The 21570-nt window shown below is 38.5% G+C and overlaps 1 protein-coding gene across 2 annotated transcripts in view; it reads right to left on the reverse strand.

Moving 5' to 3' along the window:
- BMPR1A (bone morphogenetic protein receptor type 1A) overlaps positions 1–21570 on the reverse strand; it is an 82397-nt gene that overhangs the window by 31408 nt on the left and 29419 nt on the right. For both annotated transcript variants that reach the window (XM_083845366.1, XM_083845367.1), the window contains exon 2: positions 13024–13145. The gene's annotated coding sequence lies outside the window, so the exon portion shown is untranslated. The remainder of the gene's footprint in view (positions 1–13023; positions 13146–21570) is intronic.

The raw sequence follows: 21570 nt of genomic DNA on the forward strand, positions 1-21570 counted from the left end.
CCTGGCTCCAGCGCCATTGTCCGCATGGCTGCCCCCTGCCCCTCCGCAGCGGGGATTAGCATGGCGGAACTGGCTTCCCCTCGGCGGCCGGCCTGCTCCCCTCCAGAAGACCTTCCCAACAACATGGTTTGGGGTTTCTACTTTTTTTTTTTTCCCCTCCCTTCTCAGATTGTCTCCATCAATCGTCTTTTCCTAGTCAAGACTTCCCAGAACTAAGCATGAAATAAAGTGCTCAGTAACCGTTGCTGACAAGGCTCAGAAATACCCGGCTGCACAGCGTAGTAATTAGCAAGGTCACCGGAGTCAACTTGGCAACGCTGCTCACAGAGCCTTTGCTCTTCACGCTCAAGTGTGTGAAATCAACTGCTGTAATTTTACTTCTTATTTTAAAGGACATACTTCCCCAAACAGAGCGAGTAGCGAATAATTTCTAGGAGGAAGCAGCAGAATGGAGACCTTGAAGCCCCCTTCCTTTCATTTACTCCTGAAAGTGGAGTTTCAAGTTGAGAACTGGAAGGAGCAGACAGAAAGCATTATTGATCAACCCCCCCACCTGCTGGTAGTGACATCTTCAACACAGGAATCTCTGCTGCCTACCTGAAACTGTGAATACTTCTCTGGTATCTGACCAAGACACCATGGTGTCCCTTGTAATGCCAATGACATGTGACCAACATTAGAAAAAGGTCAACCAAAGAGAAATTCAGGAGAAGCAGACTGCTTGCCTCAAACTGTATAAACTGTCAACACAAATACTTTTTTGTTAAGCTACCCTTAAGAGGTAATTGACGTCCAAATTAACTCACACATCATTTTGTGAACAAGATAAACATAGCAAATGCTACTTCATAAATAAGCCACATCATTTTTTAAATCATCAAATTCACACCTCATTGCTATGGGAAAGAGAAAAAATTTTCTTTACTATTATTTCCTTAATACAAACACAAAAAGACAAGACTGACAAGTTCGACATCATCACAACTTGCTAATACAAAATGCGTCTTGGCAAGGTAAGCCTTGCTCCTCATTTTCCTCACATGCTTGCCATGCCCATGGAAGCACCATAGCCTGCTGATAGCAGAAATTTTTCAGGATAGCTGCTCTCACAAATCACTGTAGAAATAAAGCGCAGTAATTCTCAAAAGCGCAGTCTCTGTCAGTCTTCCAAAGAGGCCTTTTAATAATTGCACAGGCTGAATAAAGAAGTGGTAGCTGCTGCTCCTTCAAACTCCTCTAACACAGATGGGGCTGATGAAAAAAATATATTTTTAAAAAATATTACTACAGAAACAAGATTTTAGGTATGTACTTCACAAATGACATGTAACTCTCAAGTCTGTTATCCCTGTTAGTTACATTGCCCTTCTAACTTTAAATTGCTGAAACACGCCCTTTTAACCTCTTCTCATAATTCTCTTGAATTACACGAACAGTCAGCTAGCAGCCCTTCTGTCAGCCCTGAACCTCAACACTCACCCTGGAAACTCACATTGGGGTATTTTTAAGAGGTTACAAGTCCCAGCCACAAAACATGAGGAGGTGACCACCTCCACAGTGAGGGCACAAGAAGTGAGCAAGCATTGTCGGTGGCAAGTCTAGCATAGCCTAAACCAGAATCACTGGCAGTTTAAATTAATATGCTGGGCTCTGAACAGCTGTGGCGATGAGCTGGCACATGCTCAATACTGCCTCGGAGGCACTGACCTCCAGCAAAAGAGCACAGAGCCCTCACACCAGCAACTCCTGGGGCTTGCGAGGACAGCCCTGACACATACAAGGAGGTTAACAAAGCTTCAGCAGGCGCAAGCAGAAAGGAGGGCGGGGGGTTAAACACCAAAATCCTCCTGAGAACAAGCATTCTGTAATTACAACATTCATTATCTAACCTCATTCTTTCCAAGTTCTATGCAGTTCTCAACAGCAGAGTGATAAAAGCTCATACACAAAGCATGCCATGCTCACATACAGAGTTATTTCACAAATACTGGGGGTATTAAATTAGATGGCTATACTAACAAAGTGCTTCCACAGTACAAATCTAGAATTAATTCCGTGCTACATTCACTTTCTACTTTTATCCCCCGTGCTTAGCTTTTAATTGTGAAGTATATAAGAAAGCATGATGGCTTTGGGAGAGTTTTCCAGGACTAGATGAATGCAGCTGAGCCTCTCTGGCCCTGTTAGTATTCTAACAGGGTATTCTGCAAGGCTTGCTGAGATGAAAATGAGAGTTTAACCTTGATTTGCATTAAACTTTAAGTGCATTGTAGATTCGCTTGGTTAAATAACTAGAGTAACAATGTGTCACACAAACTACTCCTCATAAGTTTGAACAATGTACTTCCATCGAATATAGCTTCAAAGACGTTTCTAAATCCAAACACTGTAATCTTTCAATAAGTAGACAATGACAGAGTTCAAAGGTAATGTTTATACTTCAACAGTTATAGTCCCCTATTTCCTTCTAGTCAAGTGCTAAAGCAATACTGTTGGATTTTTTTTCCACACAAAATTCACTTAAACACACAAGAAGCACGACTAGAAAGCAGAGTAGGATTAAAATATTTAAACTTACTGTTTAATAGTTTTATTATTAGTATCTTTCCCATTAGTACTCATGAGATTACATCACTTCTTTTTCTTAGTGCAAACAGGTTATTTTAAATATACTAGGAAAGGAGTTAATACCCAGTCATTCAAGATCACTTTCATGTAACGACCACATCCTGCCTTTTTCCACGTTACTTCTGTTAAGGCAATGACCACATTTAAGTCACGTAATCCTTCCACATCTCCACCAACAAAACCTTCTTTCTTTCATGATCCTTTATCCTTCACTGATCACCTCCTAGTTAGTGCACAAGTTACTTCATTTTTCAAGGATGAACAATGACCTCCCCATCCTTATACACACTTCAATAGCCCAGTGCATTTGCACCACAGAAATAGCCCATAAGCATACTTAACTTTTTACTACCATTTTACACTGCAGTAAAATAACTACACACCTCTGTCTTATGAAACTGAAGTCTAGGTTTAACCTGAGCTCCCCCTCCACTCCTGGCTTTAGTTGCAAGTAAATAAACTCTTTTCAGATAACACTATCAATATATAACACCCTATTAATAATTGATTTTTCTCTCTAAGTCAAAGAGCAGGAAGTAAGATTTATAGTCTGCTCAGAGACTGCCACAGTCCTTTAGAAACAAACAGAACACAAGACACAGCACTGGTTTTATAACTGGTCATTACACACAATCTCACACACCAGCTGTGCCATAAGCATCTGAACTTTCTGTTTTTACCAACTCCTGTGAAAGTGAGATAAATTAATATTGTCTTACACACGATGTGCTTAACTTCCCCAAACCTGCAGCTATAGGATATGGAGGAACTACTGTCAAGGTGAAGAACTCCACAGAGGCCTCAATGATGAGAATATAAATCAAATCTACAAATGGGAAAGAAAAAAAAGCCTTAATAAACCATAAAGGAAAAGAAGAGTGGAATCATTACGATGATGATAATATTGGTTGTCAAACTACTATTTTCAAACTACTACTTTCAACACTCAATGTGAACATATCAAAAAAAAAAAAAAAAGAAAAAGCCCCGACCCCTCAGAGCATTCCCAGCAAAGAAATATTTTCTTGATGACAGATCTAGATACACATATGAGAAATATTTAAGATCCAATCTCCTTAGTCTTTCTTCTTTGTTTTCATTCTTGGTTGTCTTTCTTTACAGCAAGATCAAGTATTGGCATCACCTGGTAAGGTGAAGCAGGGAGCAACCCCCCACTTTAACCTTCACCGTGGCTTAGCTGTACCAGTGATCTTCAGCATAATTGTCTAAGGGTTGAGGGTCACCAGACCCCATCCCTCTCACCTGCAAAACTTAAAAGAAATTCTTCACGTCTCAAACATCAGGCTGAGCCACTAGGGCAGGTCTGTCTGGTAACAGGTACTTCTTCCATTACAACTGACGAGAGCAAGCATGACAGATGCAATGCAAAAATTAAGCATTACTGGCAGAACTCAACTTGCTGCTGGAAAGAACCATGTATGAACCCAATCCGAAACCTGTGTTTACATCGAGTGACTGTGACACAACAGTTGCATGCAAGCACTCCACAGGACCACTGGATAAAAGAATGCTCAAGCACATGATCCTTGTCAAGCAATTCATACAGACTTTCAAGAAAAACACAGTTTGCTTCTGCATCATGAAATAGCCCCACATCCTGTTCTTTCAATATATATTTCCTCCCATCTCTACCACTTGAAATCCTGCAAGTGCTTAACAGATCTAAAATTTTTTTACATCAAGAAGTCTAACAAAGTGCATCCCTAATTTCTGAATTTATTCACATTCTCAAGACAGAAACTAAAAAAGACAATTCTCATGCAAAACAAAATTACTTTAACTGCTTTAAGAAGTTGTCAGCAGATTCCTCTTTCCTGTTCATAATTTTGTAAGTGAAGTAACTTCAGAAATAACTTTCTGAGGGCAGGAAATTTCAAAAAAGAGCACAAGTGTATCTTTTCTAAGTAGAACAAAATAATACTGATTATTTCTGCTTCTCAAATTGAGCAGGTTCATTAGCAGTGCTCTTTGAACTTTCTAGATTATAAAATTGCATCAATGTAAATTGTTTTGGGTGTGGTCCACAAAGTGGTGACAAGGGAAAGGACGAAACTAGGTAAAAACTTATGTTTCAGGGCTGCTTACTGTGACTTAATGTAACCATACAGTAATGTAACCAGAATTAAGACTGATTAGTCAATTTAAATCTGTGAAGGAAAAAGAAAGCGTTACAGGAAAACCTCAATGAAGGGAAGAAGTTTTTATTGTGATTTGAAGAGCGTAAGGAATTATTTTTGGCAAAAAGAAAAGGAACAGAAAAAGTCATCATTACTGAACCATCTCTAGCAAATGCAGCACAGTATCTTGTAATGACCCATCCTTTGTCACTTCCCCAGTATTTTTCCATTCCTTTTTCTTTTTTTCCTGTGACAGTTTTTAAACATTTAAGAAGAGTACAGAAAACAAAACCAGTAAATGAAACACTGTGGTATTACACAGCTCCACTGCAGTATTTTTACGCACCTCTACTGAAGAGGATTAGTCCTATTAGCTTACCATGCCCTTAGGAGGTCAAGAAGCATTGTTTTGGGCAAGAGTATAAAACCCAGAGAACGGTTAAAATGCTCTTTGTCCAGATATCCCACTTCATTCATTTCTTCTGCTGCAAAACGTACCCATAACATCAATATCCACAGAGGCACCTACTCATCATGAATTTACCCATCTACCCCTTTAAATCCATTCTAAATTTTAGTCTCTACAACAGTTTACAATAACTGAATACCACTGCGTAGCTCTGCCCTACGTTTAAAAACAAAATCTCACAAACCTGGAAACTGAAACATTAATACTAACACCTTCACAAATGTTCTTGATAAGCAATCAATTGGCTGCCGCAAAGTACGTGAACGTGCCTTATCCAAACTCCAGTTTGACAAGAAAACTGTACAACTTCTTCCCCAATGCTTAGAATCATTCTACTACTCACCTCCCCCAGGACAGCGTAGGACATAGAGCAAGCTATTTTTGTTTATCCACTCTATCAGAAGCACAGTTTTAATATTCTTGATACTCTGGCACAGAGAAAAAGCACAGCATACTGAAGACATGCCTCCTAGATCACAGACGTATTAATACGTCACATGCCATATTGTAACCGCTCCCCTTAGATCTGACATTGAAACATTTGTACATAAGCAAGCAGAATTCTTTTTCAAAAGCTTAATTTTTAATCGTGACTTTCTCCTCATCCTTCAGCTTCAGCCTAAGTTACATAACTAGCTTTTTCTTCTCTGAGAGGGTGAATGACCAAAGTATCTGTTGGCCACTGGGACAAATGTTACATTTTTTTTGAGGAATTCATTTCAGATGGTTATCTGATTAGCTGTAAAATTGACAGATACATTAACACATTCAAAAATAACATTTACAAGACCAAGGCATTAGAATATGTGCTCACTTTTGAGCGTATAGTGCGCTTCATGTGGGATTTAGTATTTCTAATAAATCCCACTGGTAACAACAAGGTCAGTCACTCTCACAAGTTCCAAATTTTTAAAAGATCTTTTCAGATGCTTTTTTTTTTTCTTTCCAGTCACTGAAACAGTATGCTTTATTTTTGAGACTTTGTGCCCACAGAAGGCTTCAGCAGCTGTTAATCTGAAAGCTTTTCATATGCTTTACCTAACAACTGAAGCAAACCATCCTTTTTCAAAAACTAGCAATTTGAAGCTACATGTCTGAGTAAGTGCAAGTATTTAAACACCTTGGAGGACCTTCTGCACAACTTCACTGTTGAAACTGATCATCTCACCATCCCTCTAGCATTACTCTGTCTCCAACAGATTTGCATTTTCTATTAGCGTGACCAGTTGCAGACTTTTAAAACCTGGGTGTATGACGCCCTGTATCTATCAGAACATGGAATAATCCACGCAAGATAACTTCCTCATTACTGTAAGCAAGCCGCAGCTTCCAGGATACTTGAACTAAAAATAGTCACGAGCATCGAAGCTTCTGTTTTTTTCAGAAGTCTGTACACAAAACACACAAATGTAGGCAAAAGCTTATGCCCTGCCCCGCCTCCCCCCATGCATTTTCTCACCCACATGATTATTCTTGTAATATATATATTAAACACTCTTTCTGACAACTTTTCACAGAGGAAAAACCTCTGAGGACTGTGTAAAACCAAGTCTTTGGTTCTAAATCAGCGGTCTGACTTGTGCACTCACAGTGTCGCAGAAGGTAAGGCCATCCACTTGGCCAGCTTTCTGCATGCGCTTTGAGGTGGCAATAGCTAGGCTCCCAGGAAGGGACGGGTATAGGGCCGGTTCTGGCAGGTCACTCACTCTTCACCAAGGCGACACAGGCTCCCACAGCTCTCCAAATGCAGCTCTGCCATCACGTTTCTAAAACTTCGCAGTAAGGACTTCGATGTCTACGTCTCTATTTCTTATCTATTGTAATGTTTTAATATTTTACAGCCACCTGCCTTACTACTTTGATTAAATAAATGCCTACTGTGACAACATTGAACTCGTTCTGGTGGAGAGAGCAGCAAGGCTTGCCTCATTTCCACTAAAGCAAATATTTGTTTGCTCATCCTACCTGAATAGTTAGGTTTTCCTTCCTTAAGTTCACACTAAATAGATCAAGTAACCGTTCCCTTCATCATCAGTCATTCTAGAGTTGTGTACTTCCTTTACTTTTCCCCAAATTACATAGTCTTGCATTTTTCCTGTTAGCTTGCTCTCAAAATTATTAAGAGATACAGCTAAATTAGTATTACCTTTTGGGAGACAGCCACCTCACTGGCCTTTTTTTTTTTTTTTCCCATTTTCAAACTATTCCATTATGAAAACTGAGTATTTTTATTCCATTTTCTTACTCAGTTACAAACAAGCACAAGTGGCTTAGAATGTATAGCTACCGCACATACTGGCAGCCACAGCCGCTCATGCAACAGCTGAACCAGTGTTTTACATCTGCTTTTCCCTATACACACATACTACCATCCCAATATTTGGTTCATGTTACTAGAATTAACTACTGCCATAATCACAAGTCACTTCAACAAAATGTGCATGGAGTAACTTTTTTTTTTGTAGAGTAACTTGCACCATCAACAGACAATTCTCCATTCTATGTATTATCAGATTATCCTGTTTCTAAAAAATAGCAGTACATTTAAACTCAATGGCATATGACTAACCAAGCCATGAATATTTACTGCCTATTATTATTCAGATTATATCCCACTGTGGGTATTTTAACAAAGAGAAATTTCAGAACATAATATTTAGGTTTTAAAATAATGCAATTACTCAAGATCTTTAAATCCTGTACTGTGTTGTAAGCAAAAAATGTATTTTAAGGACATGATAAAAATATGTCTTCTTTACCAAGACGTGGCTACAGTTCACATTGAATATTTTTAAGGATATCACATGTTTACATTAGAAATGAGGAAACTAGTAATTTCCTATTGCTTTTTTTTTTCTTTTGGACATTAAGGATATTATATAAGGACCCTTATCTAAACTAACCTTAGATTTTGCTATGTTAACAGGTAACTGTTTATTACTTTAAAATGCATTTTAACTGGACCCTTAGATTTATTTCCATGTAATTCTGTTTATCAATTCTAACACTCCAGAAACATTTCACCTAACATTTCATGAAGCTTACCATAATGTTATAAACTTGGAATCTCCGGAGAAGGTCATTCTTAACTTTTAATCCTTGCTGAGGGGATCCTAGTTCATATCTAATATTTTAATGTTTCAAAACAGTACCATCATAAATAAATGTTTATCTGCTTGGTTTTGCCTTGAGGGAGTAGGGAGACAAAACCTATTCTTCAAATGAAAACAAAACAAGCCGTGTTATTGTTTAGGAGATAACCACATCTTACCATTCTTAATCTAAACAGCAAGTTAACAAATAAGCAAAACAGAAAACTGTGTATGTTTCTGATTGCATATCCATGTTACAATCTCATTGTAAAATATGTTCCCATTAATATAAACATCTTCAGATTGTACGGTGAATGCATTCCCTATATACTTCTCTCATCTTCTTTTAAGTTCTTAAATTAATTTTCCATCCTACCATAAATTCCCATCCTCAGATACAGAAATAAGACAAAATTTAGCCTCCTCTTACTACATAGGAAATTGCTCAGATTTCTTTGAGATACGCTACACTTTCAACAGTAGCTTCTGAGCCCGACAGGTTCAATATCAAAAATAAATAAATAAATAAAGGGACTGTAGGACAGTATAACGTGATCTTCCTGAACCTGACAGTCCTGGACCAGCAACCGGGAAGGTTTTCAACCTAAGCTGTCTGAGATTGAGATGGTCTTGCTACTCGCACAACCTGGGCTAAGCCAGGAAAAGTGGGTTTAAGTACTGCCAGGAGGATGCTGACCACAGACGAGGCATACTTTACTTTCCAAAAGACCAGCAAAATGTGTGACAACATGCTTTAGAAGAGAGCAGCTCTGCAGTGGAATCACTGTCACTTCCTGTTTTGATCAGCAGATTAAAAAGAGGACACATTTCTAGTTACTCCACTCCTGGAAAATGCTTTCAGCACACTGACCTGCATTTCCCATTCGTGGTTTGAGCCCAAAGTGGCTGAGCCTGTTTGTTATGGAATTAACTCTGAGCAAATAGTTTGCTGCGAAGGAAATTCAGTGACAGCTACCCCAACCTTACACAATAATAGCTTCCTAACTGAACTGAGATCTTGCACAGTCTTGATGGTTAATAAGAAAATCATCACAAGAACAACAACTCATCACTTCAAGATTTTGTTCTGAGACACCTGACGTGTGCTCCTGGCTACTAAACGAACAAGCTCCGTTCCACGAGCTGAGATGGCTCTACCACCGCCACTTTGGGACTCTACAGGCACTAGAAGCTGGGAAGTAGGAAGCTATTCCAAAACCATCAACTGAAGTTACTGGCCAAGCAGCTCCATATCACAGGTCTTTAATCTTCTTTTAATTATTCCCTTGCTAGAAGAAAGACAAACTAAGGGACTGTATCACAGTTTAATGGAAAAAATACATAGAAGCAATCCAAGTTCAGTTTTCAACACTCTAAAGAAAACAAAGTAACCACACAACCAAAATCTTTATGTTAAATAAAGACACAACATGATACAGGAGTCTAATTGCAGAAGGTAATTAAGCATACACAGCCATACTGATTAGGTGTAAAATACTAAACTATATTTCTCCAATTACATCATGCAAATGCTGAAGATCTGCACAAATTCACAGCTACAATAAAAAAAGACACGTATCCTACTAAGACATAAGAGAATTTTACACTCTCAAAAATAAAGTACAATTAGCTAAACTACAAGAAGTGCCATATTACCAAGAGATTCTGTATTAAAGATGAAAATAAACTAAAATTATTCCTCATCTTGAAATCTCAAAAACTGTCAGACACGCATGATACGCTTCACTGAACCTTAACATGGAGGAGATAGAGAGATTTAATTGCAACTTTTCTCTGTGCACCACCTAGGAACTAACAAATGAAGTTCCAATTTTAGATGCTAACATCTTCTTTTAAATGATATATTTAAGATTAAAGCATTCACTTTCACAGAGTTTTGTGGGTGTCAAAGTAAGAAATGGGCTAGGAAAATTCAACTGAAAGCAGGTCATGCTGTGAAATACAACACTGCTGATCTCACTTAAAGTATATAAATTGGCTGATCAACATCTGGGCAGATATACTCTGTCCATATCCAGTATTCATATTCTTCCCATCTTTTGGCCTTCGTAACCTTTTTTTTGCATCTTCTGTCTATGTCACTTGGCTATTCAAATTAAATTACAAGGTATGAAAAGAGGGGATAAAACATGTAGGAACACAAACGACTGGCAAAATAACCTGTTTTTATTTGGTTCTAATACACTCCCTCTTTCTTGTTATTTGCATGTTTGTTGACTTACAAGCCCATAATCTTTAGTAAAAACAGGACAAGCTATGTCAAGATAGTGAAATCTTGTGGTGGAACAGTGGTGCTATTTTACTTTTTGCCAGATCACTTATTTACCCATATTGCTAATACTATTAAAAAAATATAATGGACATCGCGGAAGGAGTGATGGCAAACTGTGGAGTTATGGTGCTTCTTTTTTGTTTTTCCATTTAATTTTAAAAGAAGGCTTAAAAGGAAAATACAGATAGTATCTAAAAGACACATTAAATGAATTTACTGGTATTCTTTCTGTAGAGAGCTCACCTATACTTGATATCTCCAAACATTTACCTTTCCTCAAATCTTTTATAGGAAAGGAGTGAGATTTTTTCATTAAAATTTAAAAGACTACTCACGTAAATACTGTGATCAGTTCTAAATGCTTTGGGAGTGGGATCGCTGAGAACAGTGGGCAAGAAACAATTGTTTTATGATGACCCTACCCCTTACAAATCTCTATTCTTATAAAAACTTGAGATTTAAGCAAACACAGCACATTAATCACTCTTCTCAATAGCAGATGTAGTTCTGGTGTTCAGAGCAGACTGTCTAGGTTAATGAAGCTATTTAATGCTACAAATAGCCCCTAATGTTTACAGCTTCCTATTAGGATGCACATGTTCCCCACAACCTCAGTTCTGACATTCTTGTAATTACATGGCTGAAAACAGAAACTGTTATTCCTGGTAGGCAAAAGAGTGACCTTACAAGACTGCCACATCTGCAGAGTCCTCCTTACTGATAAAAAAAAAAAAAGAGAAGAGAACTGTTACCTGTTGTTCAGCTGTCTCTGTCATTGGATGAGAAATGATCTGCTCCCTTCCACAGGGAGGGAAAGGGAGGAAATTAATTTTTGGTCCTGTCACAGTGCAAAGCTTTTAATTTTCAGCACTACCCTTTACTTTGTAGTAGTACGTAAGTGTGCTACATCTGTCCAAGATGTTATTTTTGCTGCAAGATGCACAGTACAACTGGCTTTTTAATTACCCTTACTTCAATATATGGAATATGGATTAAACACAAAAAAAAATAGCGCTTGCCTGTCTTCTTGTATTGTCAAGCATAGAATAACCTGAGTAAAACAGAAATATGAAAGAAGCTAACATACATCATCAAGCTAACATACATCAAGACATGTTCAATGTAGACCAGATTAAGATCTTCCTCACCTGAAGTACTGTAGATTGACTACAAATCTTACACTTGCCAACACAAGTTTAACTTTATACCTTTGTTAAGTTGTTTATAGTATACAGGAAGTTACTACTTTTGAGTAATGACTCAGCAGAAGAAAAATACAGGTTACCTGAATTTAATGCTGATCTTTCCCTTTGAGCTTTTTCTCTAAAATTACACTTCCACAAGAGGATAAATGCCTATATGGATAGGTTATACGTGTCAAATATATGAATTCTGGTTAACCTTCCTTGGTTAATCTCTGTAAGTGGAGGCATCAGCCTGCTTTACGTGAACTTTATTTTCTTGAAAAGGGGATTAATGTCAGTTTGTAACAGGGGCCACAATCTACAGGACTACAATAATTTGAGACACAAACTTCTTTTAAGAAAGAACAGACGACAATTGATCAATCTTGGGAGCATAAGTCTCTGAAGCTGTCTCACCTGTTATGAAACCCTGTTTCTACCCAAATGGGAAAAAGTGAGAGGAAGGGCCAACACTATCACATCTTAAACACTGTATGTGGGCATTACTTAAGTTCTAGTTAAGCAAAACTAGAACAATGAGAAGCTAGATGTAGGAGGGCCAGTGATCACTATCTTGAAACAGAGTTAGTGCTGCAGAAGAGAGTTCTGAAATGTGTCAGAAATCTGATGTTTCAGGATGTTTGTACATCTTAATCACATAAAGGAAAAAAGCTTTAGACACCACAAGGCAGCAAATTTGAAACAACACACCTCCATACCCATCACTCACAATTACAGGAATGACTGAGTTATCAAGACAGTGGAATTTATCATGAAAAAACATGTTATTAATAGTAGTAATACTAAAAAGAACAGCATAATAAAATTTTGTACCCATCAAGCACTATGCCAGAAGACAAGATGCCCAACTGGCACGTCACTTCGCAGCATAAATAGTCATTTACTTCAACTAAAGGATTACCAATAATTGTAACTGGACAGGTTACAGTGAATAGAATTTGACTGATATGGTAAGGTAAATTTTTTTCAATATATCTCCATAAAAGAGGTCTCTGTAGCTGATACAGTTTTGTCTCTTTTCATAACTGAAACACTGAACAGAAACTAGATCAAACAGCTGTTTCAGAATGGTACTAAAAGCTCTGTTATCAGCATAAACGGCTCAAAAAATTTTAAAGGAAAGATAAGGTGGCTGTTTATTATATGCATATTTACTCCTGAAACATTCAGGATAGAGCTTTGCATGCATTTACCTTACCTCAGAATTAGGAAACTGAATGAAACTGTATTGTACTTCAAGCTTCCTCCAGACTGTTTTCATCTGTACTTCCACTTCATCAGTTCAAAGGTGATACTACGGAAATGCATATTTCTATCAGTCTGTAAAACAGAAAAAGAATTTGATTTAAGCGTTATCCAAAGAAATTGTATTGACAGTTTACAGTACATAATGCAAACTGCAGAAACTGATATTCAGAAGTACAGAAGCCCTCTGATACTATGAACTGCTCCTAGAAAAAAACTTCTTAGACACTTGCATTTGTGGTAGTTATACAGCTGCAGCATATTTGTAAAATACTGATACTAAAAAGCATTTAATTTTATTTCTACTACATACACATTTGTCCTAGATGAAAGGAGATGCTTGGGAGGAGGGGTGTTAAAAACCCCTGTAGATTGTTTTCTTATGAAAATATGCCTTTCTAATCTCTCCCAGTAACACTCTGATTCACCTGGCCTGCACCGACCTGATTAACAAACCACTAGGTTTCTCAAACTTTGTTTTTAAAACGATGCAACAGATTAGAGCAAGGACACTTTGTGTGGTGACACCAATGGAAAAACAACAACAAAAACAATGCCCAAGTCAATCTTTATTGAACACAGAAGAATCTGTAAGACTGAAGCCTCACAACAAAATTCCACTGGTGTCACCCCGTTAGTTCTAGTACACAATGAGCCATATACAGAGAAATAATAAAATATAATAATAAAATAATATAGTAAATAAAATATAATAATAAAATATACAGAGAAATAATCAGTAGGTTTATCATAGCTACACACAGGTATGACTGCTCCTGGGAAGAAAAAGCAAGTCAAGAAGTTTGGCGAAAAAAGTACAAATGCTGGCAATAGGGTGGGTTTCATTTTTTGTTCGTGTTTTCGAACTGGCCTACATCCAAGTGTCAGAAGAAAGCAAGGAGCAGCAGGCTCTTACCCTGCATTCTAACAGTCGTAGCAAGCCTGACTTCTGTCAAGTCCCATGGATTTTAAACATTTACGTGGAAAGCTAATTTGGGCTTATCAGCTTTACTACTTAGATTCCAACTCGAGCATATGGCGCATATTGCCAGCTCTTCCCATTTTATCACAACGTCACAATTTGTGAACGCTTCCATCATCCAAAGCTTTCAGAAATATACAAGAATTTTATCATTAAGAACTTCTAGTCTTAAAACTGCAAAGATAACCTTGAAAGTAACAAATGCTCTAATATCAGTAACCCAGACGTGCTGTTAAAAAATATACAACCAATCTTATAATCTAGTGACTTAATGCCTTATTTCTGAACGTGGAAGCCAACAGTACTGGCTGAACCATGAGCCTAACATGATTTCTAGCAGAGGAGAAGTTTCAGCGTCCACCTCTCTACTCTTTTCCTTTCTAAGCTCTATAAGGACCTTTACCATTACAAGGTCAGGATACTTCTGTCTCCATGTCCATTTATAAGCACTGTTTCTAACACACTGAGGTTTAATAGTCTTGGTAATAAATAATAAATCTGTGTAAAATGGCAACCTGAAACCGTCCTGAATATCAGATAGCAGCAGTTCTTAAAGACAACTGTCTCCACTGAGCAGACAGGCTGACACTTGATTGCTATTTCTTCCACGGTAGAATTGGAAAAACATTCTTGCCATGCAAAGGTGTTTGTGGAGAATGTTTTTGCTTTTTTAAAGCAAGTTTGTAAAGAATCTGCAAAATAAATCCATCTCTCTCTCTCACCAAGACTCCAGTTCACCTTCTGTTGGACTCCAAAAGACAGGACTATAAACAGAAAAAGGTCAGTGTGCTTTCTGTTTTTACAGCATGGCCAAATCCCCTGTATCTAATATCTGATTTATACAAAGACCACTTTGTATTATTTAAAAAGCCTGCTTTGTAAAGACATTTCTGCACACTGCTAGTCCTTTTTTTTTTTTTTTTAAATGATGTCCTCTTTCCAGACTCCCAAACTGATGAAAATTCTTAGTAAACATTAATTTCTATAAAGTATTTATTGAATTTCCTGATCTTACTCCCATGAATCAGGTACCCAAGTTCCCTCAACAAACAGAATGATTTTAGTGAACTTCTTGATCCGCATGACTGTGTATGTTCATATCTGAATTCAAATCAGTAGTGCTCTTCAGAAACCAGTCCCCCCAAACACGCCTATTTTCCTTGCTTTACTTTACACAGCAAGGCAGCCTCCGTGCACATGAAGATTTATTTTGAGTATATGTAGATCAGAAAACAAGCTTCAGAAAGCACATCGTATATGCTCCAACCGCTCGCAGGAATCCAGCCACAGACTCAGAGGAAGACTGGTTTGAAACAAAACCCTCACAACCTGTATAGCATGGCTGTCAGGTTCTCAGCACCTGACAGATCTGATTCTCTTACGCCACACTGCTGGGTAATGGGGACACAGCCTCTTTAGTGACTTTCAGAATTTTTGCATCAGTTCCAAATTCATCTCTCCTTTTTTTAAAAGGACTACAAAACCTCAGAGATGAGTGAAGTTAATGCTAATTATTAATTCATGGGAGTAACCTCACTGTGTTCTATTTCTTCAATTTCTTTATCCGCATGAAATGCTACTTAAGAACATACTGAATTTTATGAAAAGCAATTGACTTAAATATTTATAGTTATCCAAAATGCTCAACTATTAATGGATTAGTTTTTCAAAATATTTAGTGTCATTCTTGATGGCATTTTCCCAGAAGAAATGCTGTTGACAACCAATAAAAGTATTTAATAAGTTATTCACACAATTCCATCTTCATTTTATTAGAACTTCATCTACTACAATGACTGCAAAAAGCACTAACAAATTCAAGAGTACACAGGCTCACAGCCCTTGCCGCTAGTTACGTATTGAATCCAGATTTATCTGGAAATTTTTGCAACATTAAGATTACATTTAGGATCTCCATACACTATTAACTCAGGAATATTGCCCCCCAATCTAAAGAAATGAAAAGAAAAAAACTGAATGACATTAATATACTAACTATAATATACTAGCTAACCCGAAGAGCTGTAACTTTGCAGACACCGGCAGGCCACAGGGAACAGTCCGAGCACCCAGCGTGGGCTGATTTATCCTCGTTCGGCAGGAGGAAGGGCTCTCCTGCTAACGCGGGGCAGGAATGAACAGCCCTCAGCAGGACAGGCAGAACGGAGGGACTTGCAGCGGCAAAGCTCGGAGCAGAAACCAGACTCAGGCTGTGGATTCCTCCTCGTCATCCCACTTATCTCTAGAATCAGCTTCCCTTCGCAGCAGCTCCCGTTCCTCCAGCTCCAGGGCCACATCCATCTCACTCCCTCACCTGTCTACACCACTCTCAATGCAAAAGAAGTTGCCTGGCGCTTGACTCTCCCTGTGCTTTGTTTCTCCAAGTCATTCCTCCTGCATCCCCAACTGCCTCACCAGTTTTCAGCTCAGTTAACTTTATTTCTCTTAGATGATCTACTCCACATAAACACACCTTTTTTACATCTTGCAGTTGGGGAAAATTGGTAATCACCCTGTATTTTGAAAAGAATCAAAAAAGGAGCCTTCAGTACAGATTAGAAATTTTAGAGCAGAACAAAACAGAGGTGGACGAGGGGCATTCCCATGTGTCTGTAAACATCTAATAGCTGACAAATCTACAGGTGAATAACCACCACAGCTTTTAGTCCAGAAACAGACAGGAAAGGTCGGCACAGCGGAAGCCTGTAACTGAAGGACAGAATACTCAGAGGGCTCTACCTTTAAATGAAAACTGACTTACTATGGATCTGAGGAACAGAAAGGTAAAAATGCAACTATTTGCACAGAAATTTCTGGTAAGCTCCTGTAACTCAGGTGTGCATTTTAAATGCAAAATTATGCATACTTAAGGAACACAAGTTTAGAAAGCAACTTTAAAGTAACGTAACAGTTAAAGTAATTCATTGGAATTAAGTACATGATCATAGAAGGATTCATGGGTACAGATTATGGGTTAAAGACCTATCAATTAATTCCAGTTTCCAGTTACTTCTTCCTCACTCCTAAATAATCCAGCCACCACTGCTCCTCTTCTGCAAGGTTCGCCAATTCAGACAGTCATACCTTTATCACAGTTTATGAAACAGAACTCTGTTTCAATGTTCCTGTGAATTCAGATCACAGGCTTGGGTGATACCAGACAGTTGGAAAACAACAGGGGCAATAACCTTCATCACTTGATACTTGGGGTTGGAGCAAAGGGAGAATGAGGAAATCAGGCGGTGCTGGCAACATGTAAGCAGTGCTGAAGGGTTCACAGCCAGCCGATGGTTCTGTTAACAGACAGGAGAGGTCTCAGAAGCAGATCTATCCATTCTAGGGCAAACTATAGTCAAAAAAAAAAAAAAAGGTTTTTTGTTATAAATCTAGGTATGCATAAAATATACCGCAAGCCCAGACTGTGACTGTGGAAGACGTTTTATTCAACAGTCTCATGACTGCCACTAGCAAATTTAGCCAGAGCTCCTATAAGCTAGAAACAGTTTAAAAATGTTGATTATACTGCTATGAGAAGTCTACTGTAGCCATGAAATTTGAGTGGAATTTTAAAGGGAAAGCTTCCATACCAAATTTCCAAATCCTACTTCAAAGTTCATGTCCAAGGATATGAATTTCTTAAGGAAAACCTTTTCAACAAATTTACATGTGAGTAAAACCCCACACTACATTGGTAAAGCAAATACAATATTGCCTGCAGCACACCCAAGGCTTGATGGCTTTGTCAGTGGAACACTGAAGGTATATGAGGATCTGGGAGAGCAAACAGTCCTTCCAAAATATATGGGACCATTATATGAAATAAACTGATGCTTAGGTCGAACAAGCTTATGCAGCCTCTAGACACCGAATTGCAAGGTGTGAAAGAAGAGCCTGAAAAATGGTATAAGCACATTTATCCAACCCTTGAGGCAAGCCAGTTTTGACTGATCTCCTACTTCATTAAGGATATATCTTCATGAAAACCGATTTTAAATTTTGATTTTAAGCCTGGCTGTATTCCCTTGCATTTTAATACAGAATCACCAATGTATTCTTGTGAGGTATTTAAAATGCAAGGAACAATATGATATTCCAGAACTACATGTCATGTTTCACATCTGGCCGTGACTCTCAAAATCGCTCACGATATCACTGATCTTTTAGCACTTGTAAGTTATTCTCAGAAAGCGCGGATTTCATCATCTTCACTGAATACTGTATGGATCCCTTATGGCAAAAAACCTTTTTATCATTTGCGGGCAGATTTACTGAACTTCGAAAATACTACCTTGAAACAGTTTGATGAAAACAAGATATTGCGTATAAATAATACAGACCTAAACATCAACGGGTCAGCTGAAGTACTAATCTAACCTGGCTGATGGCATATGCAGGCAGGTAGGACAGTGAGTGCTGCTCACCAGTTCAAAATCTCAACTGACCTTTTATTTTCAGTCTCACAGGAAATACAGGGCAAATCTGTACAACTAAAAAAAACAATACATCAGCTTTTCTTTAAGTCAGATCTCCCTCTTTCTAGGGAAAAGCTCTTCTCTACTGGCAGACTGCAGCCTTCTTCCTTCTGGAGCATGATTTTTATTATGAACATTATTAGTTGCAAATTAGACCACTGGACTAGGCCTAGGACATTCACATAAGTTTTTACTCAGAAGGTGTTAGAGCACTCTTCGTCACATCTCACACCATTCTCTCCCTGTAAATAGGGGAGAGGGTCCCTGAACAACCTCAGGCTTTACTCGTGAGGCCTTACAACTGTGCAAACTTACACAAAGGCAGAAGACGCCCTAAGTAGGTAGTTTCTGAAGGACCCACACTTCTTCACAGCTTGGTACTCTCCCTGTGCTTGTTATGCATTTCTGTTGTCATCATCTGAGCTTCCTGCAGAAATACAAGACAAAGTGTTCTACATGCTCAAACTTCTGAAAAATCATTGCCCTAGGGCCTATCTGGAAAGATCAGAACAGAAACTCCTGAGTGAAACCGTAGCATGCAGTATGAGACAGACAGAAAAAGAGGATGCATTTTACGCAGTGACATGAACCTGTATAAATCGCAATGCACTGCACCCTCCAGAAGGCTTTGTGACACAAGGAATTTATTACTGGGGCCATGATGAAAATCCAGACATGAACCTCCTGAGATACTGCCTTAGACCTGTAACAAAGGTCTGCTTTGGCAGTAGGGCCAGAAAATTCCACTAGGCTTTTACTTCATCCTGACAGATGTAATTTCCTATAGCAGAAGGTTTAAGCCTTCTCATTCCTTAGCAGGCTATCTTGAATATTTCACTCTGGCATAGTTAGCTACATCACCTGAAGTCACCGAGGGACTCCACAAGGCTGATCTTCTTTAGCTGCTGTGCAAGCAGACTCTGCACTCACAAAGCAGCCTCAGTATTTCTTTCACTTGTCTCAAATGTTCTTCATCCACAGGTCCAATGAGTCAGACTGAAAAAATATCAGCTGACTCTCTATACTTTGGGGCTAAAAGCTATCTGACAACAGCCTGCTGTTGAATCAAAAGCAGTTATGTAGAATGCCATCCCCAAAGGCAATCCCATCAGCCTACAGCACTTGCTTGATGAACTATCCAGCTCTGATGCATCACCATGAAGAAGTCAAGCCAGAATATGACTTGCCAAGCTTTGTTACTAAAATAACTGGACTGGAGACTTTTCTTTGCAAGTACTTCTTTCATCACAGCTCTCCAAGTACCCCAACCAGTCCTGAAAAGTGCCTCTGTTTTTAAGAGATCTAAAACTCAACTGTTTTACCTCAACTCTGGAGGTACCCAACAGAAAGCTATCCCCCCCATCCACAGTCTAAGCTTGCTCTCAGAATTGTGAAGACTGATTGGCCTCACAATTAACACTGTCTTCTGCTGCATTTGACGCCCCTGAAAACATGGCTAGCTGCGATTCCATGTACTTAAGTCTTCCTAAATTTTGGAAAGTCATCAAAAACACTTAGGCTCTATGCTGTTTAGTCATCAAATTTCATAGTCAACTTCTCAACGTGCTTCGAAACCTGCCTGGGCCCTATCACTTGGCTAGTAGTTTGCCTTGTGCAGATAAAAGTAACAATAATATGTGATCACTTGGCACACAGACCTAGAGGCGCACATTCTTATCATAATACTGATCCTGGGAACGCTGCCCAGACTTCCATTTCTCTCTGACAAAAGCACCAATGAAATCTAGCTTCTGCCTGTGCTGCAGGACCACTAGGCCATGTTTTGCCAGGTGATCCTTTTCCTCCTCCCGCTACGATTCCTGCAAAAAGGTCAAGTGTTTCTTCAATCTGCCTTTTCACAGAGTGATTTAAATGTGATACAGAATTTCAGGAATGCCTTTTTGTCTTTTTTTTTTTGGTATTTATTTATTATATATTTGTATCTTACATTTATATACATATGTTACAACTTCAAAGTCCCAGGGTCTTGGACACTATCAAAATACTGCCTTTAAACTTACAAAACATTCCTCTTAGCTTACACACTTTCTGAATCCACTGAACACAAAAACCAAAACCTGGTACATGAAAACCATCCATCACTTTTTCATGTCCTTTCATACCAAAAACACAGTCGGAGCCATCACTGCAACAGTCCTGAGCACATGGAAACGGTGACAATCTTCACAGAAACCACGAATCCCTCACACAAACACACGCACAAAATGGTTAAAGGCCTCCACCACAAGCAAACCCATCAGGTACGGAAGTTTTCCCAACAGAAAACAAAACGGCCTTCAAAAGGGACTACATGCTAACAACCAGGATCGTAGTCTATCACTCCTGGGGGAAACAAGACATGCTAAAACTCAAAAAATTACTACTTTTTCTTTAAGATAAGAGAATATACATGGGTATTTTTGGCAGCTTAAACAGACTTTATGTATTGTAAGAACCCTTAAAATTAACTTTATTCTAAAATCATAAAAACACTTTTTTAATACCTCAAAAAGTGTTCTTCCCCAAAAGCAATGTAAGCACCTCTGTCTTCACTTTAACTCGGCCTTCTACAACAAAAGGCTCATAGTATGAATCCTTTCCACTTTGAGATCTGACACACAGAAAGCAGCTGAAGGCCAGTCATAACGGTTTTTTTTGTTTGTTTGTTTTGATTCTCAGTGATGGTAACAATTTACAAAGAATATGGAAACCTTAACGTCCAGAAGTTAGCAACTGGCACAGAGACAGAGTTTAATCCTCCACCCCTGGAGCTACAAAAATACACATACTCCATTAAATGGCCTTCAGTGAAACCAAAATTCTATTGGCATTAGAGGCACAAAAACACAGAATTCTTGCCTTGCCCAATAAAATCTGTTCTGCTAAACATATAAACCTTAAAATTTGCATTCGTTTCCACCATTGTGAAGTGAAATAAAAGAATCAGTCAACTATCATTAACTCTTAAAATTGGCAGTGACTATTAAAGCAAGGGAAGTATGAATTAAGTTCATGCAGTGCACGTTACACCAATAACACAGACGAG

The sequence above is a fragment of the Anser anser genome (genome assembly GCF_964211835.1).
Source record: "Anser anser genome assembly, chromosome: 7".
Lineage (NCBI taxonomy): Eukaryota > Metazoa > Chordata > Aves > Anseriformes > Anatidae > Anser > Anser anser.